A 20,370-nucleotide genomic window follows, 5' to 3' on the forward strand; every position below is an offset into this window, starting at 1 on the left:
CAAAAATGCTATTAATGAGGTGCAATCAAAAATGGAGGCTCTCACTGCTAGGATAAATGAGGCAGAAGAAAGAATTAGGAATATAGAAGACCAAATGACAGATAACAAAGAAGCTGAGCAAAAGAGGGACAAACAGCTACTGGACCACGAGGGGAGAATTTGAGAAATAAGTGACACTATACGACGAAACAACATTAGAAAAATTGGGATTCCAGAAGAAGAAGAAAGAGAGAGGGGAGCAGACGGTATATTGGACAGAATTATTGGAGAGAATTTCCCGAATATGGCAAAGGGAACAAGCATCAAAATCCAGGAGGTGCAGAGAACCCCCCTCAAAATCAATAAGAACATCATCACCTAATAGTAAAATTTACAAGTCTGAGTGACAAAGAGAAAATCCTGAAAGCAGCCTGGGAAAAGAAGTCTGTAACATACAATGGTAAAAATATTACATTGGCAGCAGACTTATCCACAGAGACCTGGCAGGACAGAAAGAACTGGCGTGATATATTCAGAGCACTAAACAAAAGAAACATGCAGCCAAGAATACTATATCCAGCTAAGCTATCATTCAAAATAGAAGGAGAGATAAAATGCTTCCAGGACAAACAAAAACTGAAAGAATTTGCAAACACCAAACCAGCTCTACAGGAAATATTGAAAGGAGTCCTCTAAGCAAAGAGAGGACCTAAAAGTAGTAGATCAGAAAAGAACAGAGACAATATACAGTAACAGTCACCTTATAGGCAATACAATGGCACTAAGTTCATATCTCTCAATAGTTACCCTGAATGTCAATGGGCTAAAGGTCCCAATCAAAACACACGGGGTATCAGAATGGATAAAAAAACAAAACCCATCTATATGTTACCTACAAGAAACTCACTTTAGACCCGAAGACACCTGGAGATTTAAAGTGAGGGGGTGGAAAACAATTTACCATGCTAATGGACATCAAGAAAGCAGGAGTGGCAATCCTTATATCAGATCAATTAGATTTTAAGCCAAAGACTATAATAAGAGATGAAGAAGGACACTACATCATACTCAAAGGATCTGTCCAACAAGAAGATCTAACAATTTTAAATATCTATGCCACTAACGTGGTAGCAACCAACTATATAAACCAATTAATAACAAAATCAAAGAAACACATCAACAATAATACAATAATAGTAGGGGATTTTAACACTCCCCTCACTGAAATGGACACATCATCCAAGCAAAAGATCAACAAGGAAATAAAGGCCTTAAATGACACACTGGACCAGATGGACATCACAGATATATTCAAAACATTTCATCCCAAAGCAACAGAATACACATTCTTCTCTAGTGCACATGGAACATTCTCCAGAATAGATCACATCCTCGGTCCTAAATCAGGACTCAACCGGGATCAAAAGATTGGGATCATTCCCTGCATATTTTCAGACCACAATGCTCTAAAGCTAGAACTCAACCACAAAAGGAAGTTTGAAAAGAACCCAAATACATGGAGACTAAACAGAATCCTTCTAAAGAATGAATGGGTCAACCAGGAAATTAAAGAAGAATTGAAAAAAAATTCATGGAAACAAATGATAATGAAAACACAATGGTTCAAAGCACAACGGTTCAAAATCTGTGGGACACAACAAAGGGCAGTCCTGAGAGGAAAATATATAGCGATACAAGCCTTTCTCAAGAAACAAGAAAGGTCTCAGGTACACAACTTAACCCTACACCTAAAGGAGCTGGAGAAAGAACAAGAAAGAAACCCTAAACCCAGCAGGAGAAGAGAAATCATAAAGATCAGAGCAGAAATCAATGAAATAGAAACAAAAAAAACCCCAACAGAATAAATCAATGAAACTAGGAGCTGGTTCTTTGAAAGAATTAATAAGATTGATAAACCCCCGGCCAGATTTATCAAAAAGAAAAGAGAAAGGACCCAAATAAATAAAATCATGAATGAAAGAGGAGAGATCCCAACTAACACCAAAGAAATACAGACAATTACAAGAACATACTATGAGCAACTCTACACCAACAAATTTGACTATCTGGAAGAAATGGATGCATTCCTAGAGACATATAAACTACCACAACTGAACCAGGAAGAAATAGAAAACTTGAACAGACCCATAACCAATAAGGAGATTGAAACAATCATCAAAAATCTCCAAACAAACAAAAGCCCAGGGACAGATGGCTTCCCAGGGAAATTGTACCAAACATTTAAAGAAGAACTAATTCCTATTCTCCTGAAATTGTTCCAAAAAATAGAAATGGAAGGAAAACTTCCAAACTCATTTTATGAGGCCAGCATTACCTTGATCCCAATACCAGACAAGAATTCCATCAAAAAAAGAGAACTAGACCAATATCCTTGATGAACACAGATGCCAAAATTCTCACCAAAATACTAGCCAATAGGATTCAACAGTACATTAAAAGGATTATTCACCACGACCAAGTGGGATTTATTCCAGGGCTGCAAGGTTGGTTCAACATCTGCAAATCAATCAATGTGATACAACACATTAATAAAAGAAAGAACAAGAACCATATGATACTCTCAATAGATACTGAAAAAGCATTTGACAAAGTACGGCATCCCTTCCTGATCAAAACTCTTCAAAGTGTAGGGATAGAGGGCACATACCTCAATATTATCAAAGCCATCTATGAAAAACCCACCGCAAATATCATTCTCAATGGAGAAAAACTGAAAGCTTTTCCTCTAAGGTCAGGAACACGGCAGGGATGTCCATTATCACCACTGCTATTCAACACAGTACTAGAAGTCCTAGCCTCAGCAATCAGACAACAAAAGGAAATTAAAGAAATGGAACAAATAATCCTAAAATTTATATGGAACCAGAAATGATCTCGAATAGCCAAAGGAATATTGAAGAAGAAAGTTAAAGTTGGTGGCATCACAGTTCCAGACTTCAAGCTCTATTACAAAGCTGTCATCATCAAGACAGCATAGTACTGGCACAAAAACATCCAAATCGGCAAAGAAGAAGTCAAACTATCACTCTTCACAGAGGAAAAGATACTATATGTGGAAAACCCAAAAGACTCCACTCCAGAACTGCTAGAACTTGTACAGGAATTCAGTAAAGTGTCAGGATATAAAATCAATGCACAGAAATCAGTTGCATTTCTCTACACCAACAACAAGACAGAAAAAGAGAAATTAAGGAGTCAATCCCGTTTACAATTGCACCCAAAATTATAAGATACCTAGGAATAAACCTAACCAAAGAGGCTAAGAATCTATACTCAGAAAACTATAAAGTACTCATGAAAGAAATTGAGGAAGACACAAAGAAATGGAAAAATGTTCCATGCTCCTGGATTGGAAGAATAAATATTGTGAAAATGTCCATGCTACCTAAAGTAATCTACACATTTAATGCAATTCCTACCAAAGTACCATCCATCTTTTTCAAAGAAATGGAACAAATAATCCTAAAATTTATATGGAACCAGAAATGACCTCGAATAGCCAAAGGAATATTGAAAAAGAAAGCTAAAGTTGGTGGCATCACAGTTCCGGACTTCAAGCTCTATTACAAAGCTGTCATCATCAAGACAGCATGGTACTGGCACAAAAACAGACATATAGATCAATGGAACAGAATAGAGAGCCCAGAAATAGACCCTCAACTCTATGGTCAACTAATCTTCAACAAAGCAGGAAAGAATGTCCAATGGAAAAAAGACAGCCTCTTCAACAAATGGTGTTGGGAAAATTGGACAGCCACATGCAGATAAATGAAACTGGACCATTTCCTTACACCACACACAAAAATAGACTCCAAATGGATGAAAGACCTCAATGTGAGAAAGGAATCCATCAAAATCCTTGAGGAGAACACAGGCAGCAACCTCTCTGACCTCAGCCGCAGCATCATCTTCCTAGGAACATCGCCAAAGGCAAGGGAAGCAAGGGCAAAAATGAACTATTGGGACTTCATCAAGATCAAAACCTTTTGCACAGCAAAGGAAACAGTTAACAAAACCAAAAGACAACTGACAGAATGGGAGAAGATATTTGCAAATGACATAGCAGATAAAAGACTAGTGTCCAAAATCTATAAAGAACTTAGCAAACTCAACACCTAAAGAACAAATAATCCAATCAAGAAATGGGCAGAAAGGGGCGCCTGGGTGGCTCAGTGGGTTAAGCCGCTGCCTTCGGCTCAGGTCATGATCTCAGGGTCCTGGGATCGAGTCCCACATCGGGCTCTCTGCTCAGCAGGGAGCCTGTTTCCTCCTCTCTCTCTCTGCCTGCCTCTCTGCCTACTTGTGATCTCTCTCTGTCAAATAAATAAATAAAATCTTTAAAAAAAAAAAAAAAAGAAAAAAGAAATGGGCAGAAGACATGAACAGACATTTCTGCAAGGAAGACATCCAGATGGCCAAAAGACACATGAAAAACTCCTCCACATCACTCGGCATCAGGGAAATACAAATCAAAACCACAATGAGATATCACCTCACACCAGTCAGAATGGCTAAAATTAACGAGTCAGGAAATGACAGCTGCAGGCGAGGATGCGGAGAAAGGAGAACCCTCCTACACTGTCGGTGGGAATGCAAGCTAGTGCAACCACTCTGGAAAACAGCATGGAGGTTCCTCAAAATGTTGAAAATAGAACTACCCTATGACCCAGCAATTGCACTACTGGGTATTTACCATAAAGATACAAACGTTGTGATCCGAAGGGGCACGTGCACCCGAATGTTTATAGCAGCAATGTCTACAATAGCCAAACTATGGAAAGAACCTAGATGTCCATCAACAGATGACTGGATAAAGAAGATGTGGTATATATACACAATGGAATACTATGCAGTCATCAAAAGAAATGAAATCTTGCCATTTGCGATGATGTGGATGGAACTAGAGGGTATCATGCTTAGCAAAATAAGTCAAGCGGAGAAAGACAACTATCACATGATCTCCCTCATATGAGGAAGTGGAGATGCAACATGGGGGGTTAGGGGGCAGGAGAAGAATAAATGAAACAAGATGGGATTGGGAGGGAGACAAACCATAAGTGACTCGTAATCTCACAAAACAAACTGAGGGTTGCTGGGGGGAGGGGGGTTGGGAGAAGGGGGGTGGGGTTATGGACATTGGGGAGTGTATGTGCTATGGTGAGTGCTGTGAAATGTGTAAACCCAGCGATTCACAGACCTGTACCCCTGGGGATAAAAATATATTATATGTTTATTAAATAAATAAATAAATAAAATAAATTTTTGAAAATTGTTAAAAAAAAAAAAAAAGCTTGAGTTTTTCAGCTAATTATCATAACTGGATAAAACTCTGGGTTGTCTCCCTTGGGAAAAGATGAAGAGTTGCGGCACTCTACTGAATGAACCAGCCAGGCCCCCAGAATTTTCCAAATTTTAAATGGCTCTCACTCTTGGTGGCTTTAAACTTTCATGTCCTACATGACACAGTAACTGTTTAGCAGCCTCAATGAAATGACTAAAGTGACCCAGAAAGGATTAGGTATTAAAATTTTGTTGGTAGACTACATATGAGAACTAAGAACATGCCTTTCCCCATAGAGTAAGATGATATGATGATTCCTGAAGTAGCAGAAAACTAATCTCCACCAAGGTATGAATAACTGAGCCTTTTAAACTTCCTATAAGCAATGACCTTTTTAAAAAAATAACCTGAAAAATCCTCACTAGTTTGAAGTGAAAAAACAGGTGGAAGAATCATAATTTGGGAGAAGGAATCCAATAAACAGATAGTAGGTCACTCTTCAAACTTTTTGACTTTCACAACTTCTCTTCCCCCCTAAAATTCCAAGAATAGTCATAAAACAGCTAAATCTCGGAGATTTAGGGCACCCAGGTGGGCTCAGTTGGTTAAGCAGCTGCCTTCAGTTTAGGTTATGATCCCACAGTCCCAGGATCAAGCCTCCATCGAGCTCCCTGCTCAGCAGATTCTGCTTCTCCCTCTGACCCTCGCCTCTCTCATGTTCTCTCTCTCTCTCAAATAAATACAAATCTTTCAAAAAAACAAATAGAAAAATCTGGGAGATTTAGTGAGACAACTATAATTTGTAAAACTATTATGATAGAAGAGCTATTTACCATAAAATCTGAGATGAAAAAGAACCTCATTCAGTCATTTTCTAAAGTCCTAGTATTAACTATTTTGAAGACTAAGAATATTCTTTAAGATCTCCACAGGGAGAAAATTTCGCAACTTAATCTGTTCTAAGATATATAACTCTAAGGTATGTGTTGGGGTTTTTTGTTTGTTTTTTGGTTTGGGGGTTTTCTTAAGATTTTATTTATTTGACAGAGAAACACAGCAAGAGAGGGAACACAGCAGGCAGAGTGGGAGAAGGAAAAGCAGGCTTCCTAGCGAACAGGGAGCCCGATACGGGGCTTGACCCCAGGACCCTGGCATCATGACCTGAGCCAAAGGCAGACACTTAACTGACTGTGCCACTCAGGTACCCCTAAGGTATGTGTTTTTTTAAAAAAAAAGGTTTAACTGGCCAGGGGGGCACCTGGCTGGCTCATCTGATAAAGCATACAACTCCTGATCTTGGGGTCATGAATTTGAGCGAGCCCCATCTTGGGCAAAGAGATTATTTTAAAAATAAATAATTCTTTTTAAAAGATTAAAAGTTTTTTTTTTAATGTTATATATTTATTTGACAGACAGAGATCACAAGTAGGCAGAGAGGCAGGCAGAGAGAGAGAGGAGGAAGCAGGCTCTCTGCCAAGCAGAGAGCCCAATGCAGGGCTCGATCCCAGGACCCTGAGATCATGACCTGACCCAAAGGCAGTGGCTTAACCCACTGAGCCACGCAGGTGCCCCAAGATTAAAAGTTTTAACTGGCTAATCTAGATCTCCCTTGCTATGAAGAATATTTCTTTAAATTCTTTCTTGGAAAATGAGAACTGGTCAGAGTTCTATTCATAAGGATGCTTCACATATTTTACAATATTAACACAGCTTAGAATCCGTTTTCTGTAAGTTTGAAGTTCAGAACTTCTCCAACAGGATCTGAATTTGGAACCCTAATAAATTAACTGCTCTTTTCTAGACTCTCTCCAAATTATTCTACATATATTCTTAGATTCATAAAATTGTATTCTAAGTTCATACAAGCCATATTCCTACTTAGAACTCCATTCAGACTACAAACTTAGGGATCATGTGGTCAAAAGATATTTGTATGTTTAATTCTCATCTTAGCTATCTTTTGTTCCATAATGTAGGAAGGAAAAAATAAACATTTCTGGGCATTAACCACTCAACTGTATTCTGTCATCAAGTAAATACTGTATTTTGCATTTAAATCTCGTCTACTGGAATGTGTCTCTGAGTAGCTAGAAAAACTGATGAACACTAGTTCCTTTAACACAAGAACACTAAAAGCCATCTTTGTAGCTGTTAAACACAGAGGGGTACCTAGGTGGCTCAGACAGTTAAGCGTTTGACTCTTTTTGTGTGTGTGTGTTCGACTCTTGATTTTGGCTCGGGGTCCTGGGATCAAACCCTGTGTTGGGCTCCGTGCTGCTGAGCTTTGAGCCTTCTCAGGATTCTTTCTCTCCCTTTCCATCCCCCACCCCAACCCTCCCTCCTCACCCCACTCATGTGCACCGTGTGTGTGCTCACTCTCTCTTAAACAAAAAATTAAAAACCCTGGGGCACCTGAGTGGCTTGGTTGGTTAAATTCTGCCTTCTGCTCAGGTCATGATTCCAGGCTTCTAGGATCAAGTGCCATGTCGGGCTCCCTGCTCAGTGGGGAGTCTGCTTCTCTCTCTCCTCCTGCTTTTTCTCTGGGTTGCTCTCTCTCAAATAAAATCTTCAAAAACAAGGTTAAAAACCCAGAATCTGCCGTTAATACACCTTATACTTAGTTTAAAATACAGGTATGTATAATATACATATAATAAAAGTCCTCTGAGGGCGCCTGGGTGGCTCAGTGGGTTAGGCCGCTGCCTTCGGCTCAGGTCATGATCTCAGGGTCCTGGGATCGAGTCCCACATCGGGCTCTCTGCTCGGCAGGGAGCCTGCTTCCCTCTCTCTCTCTCTCTGCCTACTTGTGATTTCTCTCTGTCAAGTGAATAGATAAAATCTTTAAAAAAAAAATAAAAAATAAAAAAAAAATAAAAGTCCTCTGAGTAACACATATCCATCCACTGGTTCATCCTATCTCATTAAAGTATCTATACTAGGGGCGCCTGGGTGGCTCAGTGGATAAAGTGTCTATACTAACCTCTCTACAATCCTACTCACTACACATTATACCAGTAGTCTGGCATCAGTGCTGGCAGAAGCTAACATTCATAGAAGGTAATCCTGTCTTTTTAGGGTTAATTATGATGCACAGAAAATACTAAACAGCTTAAACTCTACATGTGATGTCTAGGATTCAGCTGTCCTCAAAGTGTGGTCCAGAAACCCTTTCAGGGAATCCGAAGGGTCAAAACATTTTCATAATAAGATGTTATCTGCCTTTTCCACTCTAATCCTCTGATAAGTGTACAGTGGAGCTTTTCACATGCCATGTGATGGGTGTTACCACATCAGACTGAATGCACAGGCAGAATGAGAATCCAGCTCTATTAAATCAGTTTTTAAAATTTGCAAAAATGTTGGGAACCCTGGTGGCTCAGTCAGTTAAGCATCTGTCTTTGGCTCGGGTCATGATTCCAAGGTCCTGGTATCAGGGCGCACATCAGAGTCCTTGCTCAGCATGGAGCCTACTTCTCCCTCTGCCTGCCACTCACCTGCTTGCGTTCTCTCTCTCTCTGGCAAATAAATAAAATCTTTAAAAACTAAAAGAAAATTTTTAAGAATTTGCAAAACTGTAAAGCAATGCTAACCTTACTTTGTTTTGTTTTGGAAAATATAGTTAATGTTTCATAAAACATGTCTTTGTTAACATATTGTGGGTTTGCTGTCATTTCTATGTAAATTAATAAATATTTTAATTTCCTCTTAGTTTTAATTACTAATGCAATACATTTTAATAGATACAACACATAAACAAAAGCTCCTTGGATACTAAGTAATTTTTGAGACCAAAAACTTAAGAACCATGTTACAATAACTCATCAACTCAAAGGCCAAAGATTACAGTTTCCAGTACAGTACAAATGTAATGAAGAATAAGGGCTTCTGAGTCACTCAAAAAGCTTGAATCCTCACTCTCCCACTTATTAAATGCATCCCTAGACAAGGCTAACAGATCTGCTGTGAGTAGTAAACGTGGAACACCATAATACAGAGTTAATGTCTGGCATAGAGTAGACATTCAAAAATTACAACTATTAGGGGCGCCTGGATGGCCCAGTGGGTTAAAGCCTCTGCCTTCGGCTCAGGTCATGATCCCAGGGTTCTGGGATCGAGCCCCATCAGGCTCTCTGCTGAGCAGGGAGCCTGCTTCCCCCCTCTCTCTTTCTGTCTGCCAAATAAATAAAATCTTTTTTTAAAAAATTACAACTATTAGACACCTTAAAAAAAAAGGGGGGGGGGGTGCCTGGATGGCTCAGTTGCTAAGCATCTGCCTTCAGCTCAGATCCTAAGAGTCCTGGAATAGAGACCAACATCGGGCTCCCTGCTCATCAGGAAGCCTGCTTCTCCCTCTCCCACTCCACCTGCTTGTGTTCCCTCTCTCACTGTGTCTCTGTCAAATAAAATCTTTAAAAAAAAAAAAAAAAAAGACATGCTTGCTTGTTTCCTCCTTTGTCAATGAAATCTGCACAGTGTAGAACATACAACAAAATGGGTTCCACATTGTGGAACGCCTGGGTGGCTCAATTCAGTGTCTGCCGTTGGCTCAGGCTGTGATCCCAGGACCCTGAGATCAAGTCCCCTCGCCCCTGAAAGCCTGCTTTTTCCTCTCCCTCTGCCCCCCACCCCCAGCTCATGCTTGCTCTTTCTCACTCTCTCTCAGGTAATAACTCAAATCTTTAAAAATAAATAAAGTTCAGTATCATTTATGTTTCCCTGGCCACAAGAAGTAGGTAACATCAGGCTTTTCATGAGGTGCACAGAATCTGAAAAGGCCAAAAATCAACCTCTTAATTTCCTTTAAGTCATCTTAAATAGGCAATCTGATATACAGCTATTTAACAATACAGAGTATCTGTAATATGTATAAATTACTTGAGTCACAGTTGTTCTCAGAGTATCATATAAGATTAGATTACTCATAGATCTACTACTCTTAGATTCCTTGTTACAATTTCAAGTATGACTAAGTTAAAAAAAAAAATTAGACTGAACTCAGTCTATTACACTAAATAGACTTCAAGTTTTCATAAGAAATGGACCAAAAATTTTAAAGAGTGAATAGAGAGGCGGGGAGCTGGGTGGAGAAGACACTCAATTCTAAACTTTAAAACAGTAATCACTGAAAGAGAGAAAAACTACAGAACTAGGGTGCCTGGGTGGCTCAGTGGGTTGGGCCACTGCCTTCGGCTCGGGTCATGATCTCAGGGTCCTGGGATCGAGTCCTACATCGGGCTCTCTGCTCTGCGGAGGGCCTGCTTCCCTCTCTCTCTCTGCCTGCCTCTCTGTCTACTTGTGATCTCTCTCTGTAAAATAAATAAATAAAATCTTTAAAAATTAAAAATAAATAAATAAATAAACTACAGAACTATTCCAAAGGTATATTCATTAATTCCAAAAAATAAGTGGGAATGAGTTAAGCTAGACTCTGAAGGAATTTCACCATGAGTCAATTGACCATACGATCAAAATCTAAATGAACAGACCTTCCATTCTAAGAGCACATCAATCATTGTCAGTTTATATAACAAATCAATACTGATTATCATTCCATAGTGTGAAAAGGTTTGAAAAGGACTAACTTCCATAGAAATCCCAGTGCTATTTAGGGTAGAACATTACCAGTAATCTATAAAAAGCTGCTCAGCTTAAACTTAGCAGACCCTAAGGAAGTCTCTCTGCCTAGAGATTTATTCTGCTTGTTCTACTATTGGCTCCTAAAGACACCACATTTTTGTTTCTATTTCTTGTTTCTTGTCTTCATCACTTCAAAGTTTCTCAGCTTTGCTGCCTTTAACAGACTTTATCCTTTTTCTTCTCATCAAGCACAGCAACTTCTTCCATAAATCATCACTATCTTTTCTTAATGAAATGACCTGTTTCCTCACATGTGCTCACATTCTTCACCATCTTCTAAAAATTTATTTTGCAGTTTATAAATATGAGTTTTTCTTTACCTCAACTTCCAACCCGCCACTAAACAGATACTTGATTATCAGGTTCTTTTCTCAACTTGAAGAGAACAGAGTACTTATGCCCACCAGATTTTAAGACACTATAACCAACACAAGTGGTTTTAGTACAAGGACAGACATATAAATCAACAGAACAGGGTCCAAAAACGAACCCACCCATGTACATCAACTGATTTATTATTATAATTATTCTTATTAAAGTATTGTTGAGGGCACCTGGGTGGCTCAGTGGGGTAAGCCGCTGCCTTCGGCTCAGGTCATGATCTCAGGGTCCCGCATTGGGCTCTCTGCTCAGCAGGGAGCCTGCTTTCCTCTATCTCTCTCTCTCTCTCTGCCTGCCTCTCTGTCTACTTGTGATTTCTCTCTGTCAAATAAATAAATAAAATCTTAAAAAAAAAAAAAGTATTGTTGACATACAATGTTTTATTAGTTTCAGGTGTACAACATACTGATTCCACAATTCAATGTTACTCAATGCTCACCACAGTAAATACAGTTACCAGTAATAACATTACTACAATATTACTACCTATATTTCCTATGCTATACTTTTCATTTCTATGACTTATTTATTTTGTAACTGGAATTCTATACCTCTTAATCCCTTTCACTTACTTCACTGATCAACTGATTTTTGATCAAGGTGCCACATTAGGAAAGACCATCCAAAAAATGATGCTAAAACAATTGGTTATCTATATCAGAAAAACATAAACAGTATCCCTTATCTCACATCATATACAAAAACCTGCAAAGTGAATTACAGAAAGTAAAAGCTAAAACTAGAAGACATCTAGAAGAAGTAAGAGAAAATCTTTGTAACATTTGGTTAAGCAAATATTTCCCAGATAGGACATGAAAAAAAAATTGCAATTCATAAAAGAAAACAATTGGCAAGCTGGACTTTAACAAAATTAAAAACTTCTGCCCTTCAAAGACACCCCTAGGAGAATAAAAGGACAAGCGACGGACTGGAAGAAAAGTGGATGCAAAGAGAGTATCTTAAGAAGGACTTGTATCTCAAGTCCTTTGTATTCCCAAAACTTAATTAATAAAAAACCCCCAATTTTTTTAAATGGGCAAAAGATCTGAACAGATACCTCAATAAGAAAATATATGATGCTAAAGAAGCACATGAAAAGATGCTCAAGATCATTAGTGATTTTAAAAAATCACAAATTAAAATTATACGGACGTATCACTACATACCTACCAGAACTAACTATACCCAGCATTGCCAAAAATATGGAGCAACCAGAACTCTCACATACTGCTAATGGGAACGTAAAATGGTACACCACTTTCAAAAACATTTTGACACTTTTTTTAAAAGTTAAACATAAACCTACCATACGATCCAATCATTTCATTCCCGACTATTGACCCAAAATAAATCATATGTCCACACAAAGACATACATACAAATGTTCACTGCATTTTTACTCGTAAGAGCTAAAACCAAACCAATCCAAAAATGCACCAGCAGGTAAATATTGTTGCACATATATCGAATGGAACAAAAAAGTATTAACTATTGATGCATCAGTGACTCTCAAGGTAATTATGCTAAATGAAAGAAAATGGACAAAGAATACATACTGTACAGTTCCAGTTCTATACAGCTTGAGAAAATGCAAACATACATTCAGAGGCAGAAAAGAAGATCAGTTGATTCCTTGCAGAAAGTAACAAGAGGGAAGAATCACACAGCAACACCAGGAAACTTTTGAGAATGATGGATATATTGTGGTAGTAATTTCATTGAGGTGGGGGGAACTCACCACATCAAACCATGTCAATTACATCTCAATAAAGTTTTTTTTAAGCTGTTTTAAATATGGGGGGGGGGGAATTTGGAGTAGTTAGGGTTTCTCAGCTAAGACATAAAAAGAAAAAAGAAATTGGAACCAAAAATTTCTAAACTTTTTTGCTCTAACAAAAAAACTGGGGGCACCTGGGTAGCTCAGTCATTAAGTGTCTGCCTTTGGCTCCAGTCAGACCCCCAATTCGGATACAGCCCCCGCATCTGGCTCCCTCTCCACTCCCCCTGCTTGTGTTCCCTCTTTCACTGTGTATCTCGCTGTCATATAAATAAATAAAATCTTTTTTTTTTAAGATTTTATTTATTTGACAGAGAGAAAGAGATCACAAGTAGGCAGAGAGGTAGTCAATAAGCACATGAAAAGAAGTACAACATCACTAGTCAACAGGGAAAGACAAATTAAAATCACAGTGATACCCATTAAAACGTTCAAATCAATCTGAAAACCAGCAATATCTTCCTTTATGAATTTAAACTCCATAGATTTGTCTTGATATTAATAACAAAAATAACTACATTTGTGCTATAAGGAAAAGCATGAATGATTATCCCCATTTTATACGGCTTCCAATCCAGTGTTCCTCTGATTGCATTGCATGGGCTTCTTGGGATTTTATTTTTTAAATCATCTATAGGCCTACTTGTAATAAAGAAGCATTATCTTTTTCTCAGGCTCTACTAATTTGAAGTCTCATTGTCCCATAACCTCCAATTCTACTTTTATACATAGCTAATATATCACCTTCTAAGTTCCAAATATACGTAGGGAGATGGTAGAAAAGAGTGTTAACTGCAAAGAAAGCTGTTCCTATCCTTAAAAATCTCCATTCAGGGGCGCCTGGGTGGCTCAGTGGGTTAAGCCGCTGCCTTCAGCTCAGGTCATGATCCCAGGGTCCTGGGATCGAGCCCCGCATCGGGCTCTCTGCTCAGCAGGGAGCCTGCTTCCTCCTCTCTCTCTGCCTGCCTCTCTGCCTGTTTGTGATCTCTCTCTGTCAAATAAATAAATAAAATCTTTAAAAAAAAAAAAAAAAAAAATCTCCATTCAGCACAACCTTCAACAGGGACCTGTCCATAAGCATCTACCCTGTAGGCTCTCAAGTAAGCATCAGTAGTATGGGGCAAAATAATCTTTCTGTTGCCCTTTTCTTTTGTTGTTTCTATGAGAATCTTGAATGCTAGTAAGGACATAATGGGTATGTATTATGTATCTGTCAAACTAAAAATGACTGGAACAAGAGTCCAATTCCAAATCCACAATTCCAAAAGGAAGGTGAGAATCAAGTCTCCTATGCACTACCCATATGACTACAAGGAAAGGGTCTGAATCCTAAAAAAAATAAATCCTCTCTTAAAATCCTAACTCTTCTCACCAACACTGGGTACATGCTGCTTTTTATCAGAACTTCTGAATAGTTCACCATGCCCTTTCTCAGAGTTGTCTCCATTCCCAGGGCCTTGAAAGTCTTATCTCTACCAGCAATACAAGTACTACAACAAATTAAAGGATGAGAACCAGAGCTGACACCTGACCTAAGTTGTTCACATTGATTTTCTTCATTAGGAATTCAGAATTAGGACTGACATGGTTTGGGCTGGTCTCCTGAATGAAGAAGCTACGAAACCGAGAGTTACAGGATGGCCATGTGTCAGAAAGGTAAGAAAGGTGGTTTGTAGAAATGAAGAAATAAACTATAATCAGAGAAAATCGAGGAGTATACTGCCTAGGTTCCTAAGAACCTATGTTCTATCCCCTCAAGAGATCCAGCCATCTCTCAGTTCTGTGAAATACCCCAGTATTCTCCACAAATAAATTCCTTTTCTGTTCTGATACATCCAGTGCTGGTTTCCTTTACTTGCAGCCAAGTAAAGCTTGACTAAAATAAGTTTACTAAATCAAATCGTAACACTTTTTTATTTTTCAGTATTATTTTATACCTTATACACTGCTGACAGGCACAGATTTTATATTTAACTCCTCTTTTACTTTGCCAATACACCCGGTGATGCTTTCTATTCCCTATTACCTCATATTATTTCCCCCACATAAATGAATTCATGGCAACTCAAATTTCTCTATCATCTCCCCATAAAAAAAGCTGCTTCCTTGCATAGTTAAGATTTTTTCCAATTTTAGAGAACATATTTCAGAAGTAATCACTAGTTTTCTATCCCCTTTTTCCTGTTTCCAGCATTATTTCCCTTTTCTAATTATTTTCTATAGTATCCTCAATTAAGTGGAATATTTTTGACATCCCTCATTTTAAGAAAACACCTCAGGTTATGATGACTACTGACAGTCAAGAAAAACTTCGTGATTAAGAGCATGGGCACTGGAGCAAGGCCTACATATAAACTCCAGCTCTGTCCCTTTATTCACTGTATGTCCTTCAGCTAAGCTTAACTTTTGTACCTATTTCCTCATTTAAGAAATGAAGATAACAATAGTACCAAAGTTATGGAGCTACTGAAGGGATTTAATTAATATACTTTATTTTTTTTTTTATTTTTTTTTATTATTTTTTTTTTTTAAAGATTTTATTTATTTATTTGACAGAGAGAGATCACAAGTAGATGGAAAGGCAGGCAGAGAAAGAGAGAGAGAGAGAAGCAGGCCCCCTGCTGAGCAAAGAGCCCGATGCGGGACTCGATCCCAGGACCCTGAGATCATGACCTGAGCTGAAGGCAGCAGCTTAACCCACTGAGCCACCCAGGCGCCCCCTTTTTTTTTTTTTTTTTTTTTTTTAAATATACTTTAAAATGTTTAAATAATGCCTGGTCTAATAGTGAGAACACCATAAATGGTAGATATCAAAGTCAGTATTCAGTCACAAAAGTGATTTTTAATAACATGTCCTTAAGTCAGTGACTAGTCAACATTACTCTTCAATACCTAATATTCTGAAATGGAAGTGCTAGGGCATTTGGTCATCCAAAATCAAAAATTAAATTACATTTAGGGTGCTCTAAGCCAGCACTGCCCAGTACTTTCTGCAACAATGGAAATGTATTCGTGTTATACAGTATGATTGCCATTAGCCATGTGTGGCTACTGAGCACTTAAATTGTGGCTAGTGTGACTAAGAAACTGATCTTTTGTTTTTATTTTTAATTAATTTACATGAGGCTAATGGCAAATGTATCAGACAATAAAGTTTTATAAGATAAGTCAGAAAAGTTCAAAATATGTTCAGAAAAGTTTCTATAATTGTCAAAATTAAGAGGGTCTCTCATTACTCTTTATTTAATCAGAATATGCCACACCTAGAAATGCAAATTAATAGATTCTATCAATTCCCTCCAAAAGCTTGATAAACATGGTAACAATGATGAACTATGCCATGACAATGCAAAAGCTATTTTGCCACTGTGTGGGAGAGACCTAATAGCATAAAACTATGAATATAATAAACATGTAATATTCAACATCAGCAACATCCTTGGCCTGAAGGCCAGCTGCAAACCTGAACACTACTGGTAGATAATCCAGAATCTAAGAATTCAGAGGAAAGGGAAATAGAAGTGAGAAAACAAATCCCCATGCTCTTGAGCTGAGAGCAAAGGACAAAAATCTGTCCTCTTTTATTCCCTTTTGCTTTCTACCATTGAAAAAGAGAAAAGAGGAAAAAAAAATATGTCAGGTGACTTATGTAAATATTTAATCCCATGAATCCTAACAGACCAATGAGGTAAGCATTAACAATCCTATTGCTGCAAAATTGGAAAAAGTGAGTAACTTTCTAAGATCATATGGGTATGATCTTAGAGATTTAAACCTGTATCTACCTAATTTTAAGATTACATACCAGAGCTGCCTTTACAATACCAAGGTTGTTACTCAAAACAAGGCAGCAAGAGGTCTTAAAATAAATCCACCCTTCTCTGGTCATTCTAAATAGTGGGGTCATCAATATCAAGAAAGGAGAAATGAGGAAACAGATGGACAGGAATTTCATCTGGGACACTAACACATGAGCTTCTCTGGTGCTAAAACATCCCTATGTGTTTCCTAGTATATCCTAAACAGACAGACTAGATCAATAATAAAAGGTATCTTTAAGGGAGAAGCATAACAGGGTCACCAATGTGGCTCATTCAGTTAAAACGCCAACTTGATTTTGGCTCGGTCATGGTATCAGGGTAGTGGAACAGAGCCCCATGTTGGGCTCAGTGCTCAGTGGCGAATCTGCTTGAGGTTTCCCTCTCCCTCTACCCCTCCCCCAGGTCACAGGCATGGTGGGGGAGGGGGGAGTGGTGCAGGCACACTCTAAAATAAATAAATTTACTAATTTTTAAAGGGAGAAGCATAACAAAAAGGAAAAAGCAAGTGCAAAATGGGGTAAAAATAGAAAAACAACAACAAAAGGAAGAAATATCAGGTAAAAGGTAGTATGTGTCACCAGAAACTACCTATAGTGCTACTGATAACCTCCAGTATCCCAGGATTTATATACATGTGAACTGTAAAATCAATCCTCTTAAAAATATCAGGCAATGTAGAAATGCAGAAAAGGCCTCATCTGAACAAATCTAAAGAAACATCAGATTTTACTTTGCTTTAATTAAACCAAATCGTAACAACAGTCTATTGCTACAACATGTGAAAAAAGTAGGTTATATACACATGTATGTTTACTTCTCAGTAGAGAACAAATGTTCAAAGAAAGTTTCTACTTTTTTTGGTAAGCTTTTGCTCTTTCTGAATCTGTACATGGAAATAAACAAAATAGAGGTACGTCTCGGGATTCAAATCCATCTTACACAATCTCAGGAACCAAGCAGATTCTGCTAAATTTTTAAGATTTTCTTGTATGCTAGAAACCGTATCACTCATTTACCTGAATTCTCATTATTATTCAAACAGAGGAACTGAAAAAAATTAAAGGATTCACTATTCACTATCTAGATTCTCACCATCCAAACTCAGGATATGAATGCAATAGATTCAGATTGCAAGGAATATCCATGAATCTTGTAACAATTTTTAATATAAATTCACATGATTTACCAAATTGGGATTGTTTTTTCTTATAACAACATGTTAGTATTCTACTAAAACCACATAAACACTGGATGCAAAACAGATCTTAAAAAACATCTTTTTATACCCTACTTAGTAGGTTGTTGGAACAAGTTACTAAGTCATTCATTGCCTCTCAACTCCAAACCCCCACTCCTACTTTCCCAATCTGCCTTAATGATGCTTAAAACTGGGACTCTGCAAACCACATCTGTGCTTTGCCAGGTGGTTTCCTCTAAGACTCTGCCAAGAGGAAACATTTAAAGATGGACTGAAATCCTGAAGAAGGAAAAAGATACTGGTGCCTTCCTGTCTAGTCTTTGGGTGTCATAAGAGCATTACCCCAGCAAAAATTTCTCTCTCTGTCCCCACAACAGGAGATCCTCCTATAGTAGTAAGTGAATCCAGTTTATAGTTTTTTAGACTTGTAGAACTATCTTCATCTACCCCAGGGAAAGACACAAAGACCAGTCAATACCCATTCCTCATGGGTATGAGACTCATGGGTATGAGTCTCAAACCCATGGGACCCCTCTTTTGAGTTCAGACACCAGCACTAGCCATGTAGTGCCTTCTCCTCAAAGTCTGAGTTTTGGTTCTATATGACCCTTCCTCCTAAGTCTCTAGGTTTTCCCTTTGGTCTCTAAGCCCTTGGGGCTGGTTGATGCTTCTTGAAGTGTCTCCCTCCATGATACTTAAGTTTTATTTTTCTCCCTTCTGCTACCTCCTTAGTACGTAATTAATGATTCTGTTAAAATATCTCTGTTCAAACAAGTGGTGTGATTTCTGTCCCCTGACAGGGTCCTGATTAAAAAATTAAAAGTCTCATTATATAGAATATAGTATTGTTACAGTAAGTTCTGTTAAAATTCAATGCCACATATACCAACAAGCACAGGAAAAAAGTGTCAATTAAAAGTAACTTGTTTAAAAGAGTGTATCACTACAAAATCTTTTGCAATCCTTCTTTTAAAGAAAATATGGAGTGCCTTTTTCTAACTCACACATAATATCTACTGGCATAGAATTACATGATATAAAGACATTTATACTAACAAGCAAAGAAAAACAAAATTTCAATTAAAAGCAACTTGTTTAGGGGCACCTGGGTGGCTCAGTGGGTTAAGCCGCTGCCATCGGCTCAGGTCATGATCTCAGGGTCCTGGGATCGAGTCCCGCATCGGGCTCTCTGCTCAGCGGGGAGCCTGCTTCCCCCCCCTTCTCTCTGCCTGCCTCTCTGCCTACTTGTGATCTCTCTCTGTCAAATTAAAAAAAATAAATAAATAAAAGCAACTTGTTTAAAGAGTATATCTTACTATCACTACAAAATCTTTTACAATCTTTTTTTTTTCCTTAAGATTTTTTATTTATTTATTTGACAGAGATCACAAGTAGGCAGAGAGGCAGGCAGAGAGAGAGAGAGGAGGAAGCAGGCCCCCCGCCAAGCAGAGAACCCGACGCGGGGCTCGATCCCAGGACCCTGGGATCATGACCTGAGCTGAAGGCAGAGGCTTTAACACACTGAGTCACCCAGGCACCCCTGCAATCATTCTTTTAAAGAAAATATGGGGTGACTTTTTCTTAAGATTTTATTTATTTATTTGACAGAGAAAGATCACAAGTAGGCAGAGAGGTAGGCTGAGGGGTGGGGGAGCAGGCTCCCCACTGAGCAGACAGCCTGATGTGGGGCTCAATCCCAGGACCCTAAGACCATGACCTGAGCCAAAGGCAGAGGCTTAACCCACTGAGGCACCCAGGCACCCCTGGGGTGCCTTTTTCTAATTCTACATAGTATCTACTGGTATAGAATTACATGATATAAAGACATTAACGACAGCTCTCTGTCTTACTAATACATAAAATACAACAAGTGCAATTTTAAAAATAATTCTAACATATTCAGATTAAATATCTAGTATCATCTACAAAAAAACAATACTTGTTTATTAGCCTAAATATTTAAGGGTGGAAGGGGATTTAATCCAATTTACTAACTCTCTTTCCTACCCAAAAAATTTTTAAATGTCACATACTTCCATTTCACCCCCCACCTTCATTTACTCAAAAATGTTCACTCCCTCTTACCTATGCCTACAAATCCCTACCTGCCTACCCATTTCTCATTCCCAGCCACAAATTCAGTTCCCCACCAGTTCATATACTTCATATTTTCAATCTAGCCATTTTGCGGACATACAGATATTGTAACACAAGATATAAAGGCAGTACATACAACAGAGGTATGGCAAACAAGCATTTGTCAGTGGGCTTAAGA

At 38.3% G+C, this 20,370-nt stretch overlaps 1 protein-coding gene across 4 annotated transcripts in view; it reads right to left on the reverse strand.

Moving 5' to 3' along the window:
- FOXJ3 (forkhead box J3) overlaps positions 1-20,370 on the reverse strand; it is a 155,423-nt gene that overhangs the window by 108,586 nt on the left and 26,467 nt on the right. Inside the window, exon 1 of one of the 4 annotated variants that reach the window (XM_059138305.1) lies at positions 7,694-7,847. The exons of the other annotated variants lie outside the window; for them this stretch is intronic. The gene's annotated coding sequence lies outside the window, so the exon portion shown is untranslated. Of the gene's footprint in view, positions 1-7,693; positions 7,848-20,370 lie in introns of those variants that run through there. 4 annotated transcript variants of the gene reach the window in all.

The sequence above is a fragment of the Mustela lutreola genome, chromosome 10 (assembly GCF_030435805.1).
Source record: "Mustela lutreola isolate mMusLut2 chromosome 10, mMusLut2.pri, whole genome shotgun sequence".
In the NCBI taxonomy this organism is placed as follows: Eukaryota; Metazoa; Chordata; class Mammalia; order Carnivora; family Mustelidae; genus Mustela; species Mustela lutreola.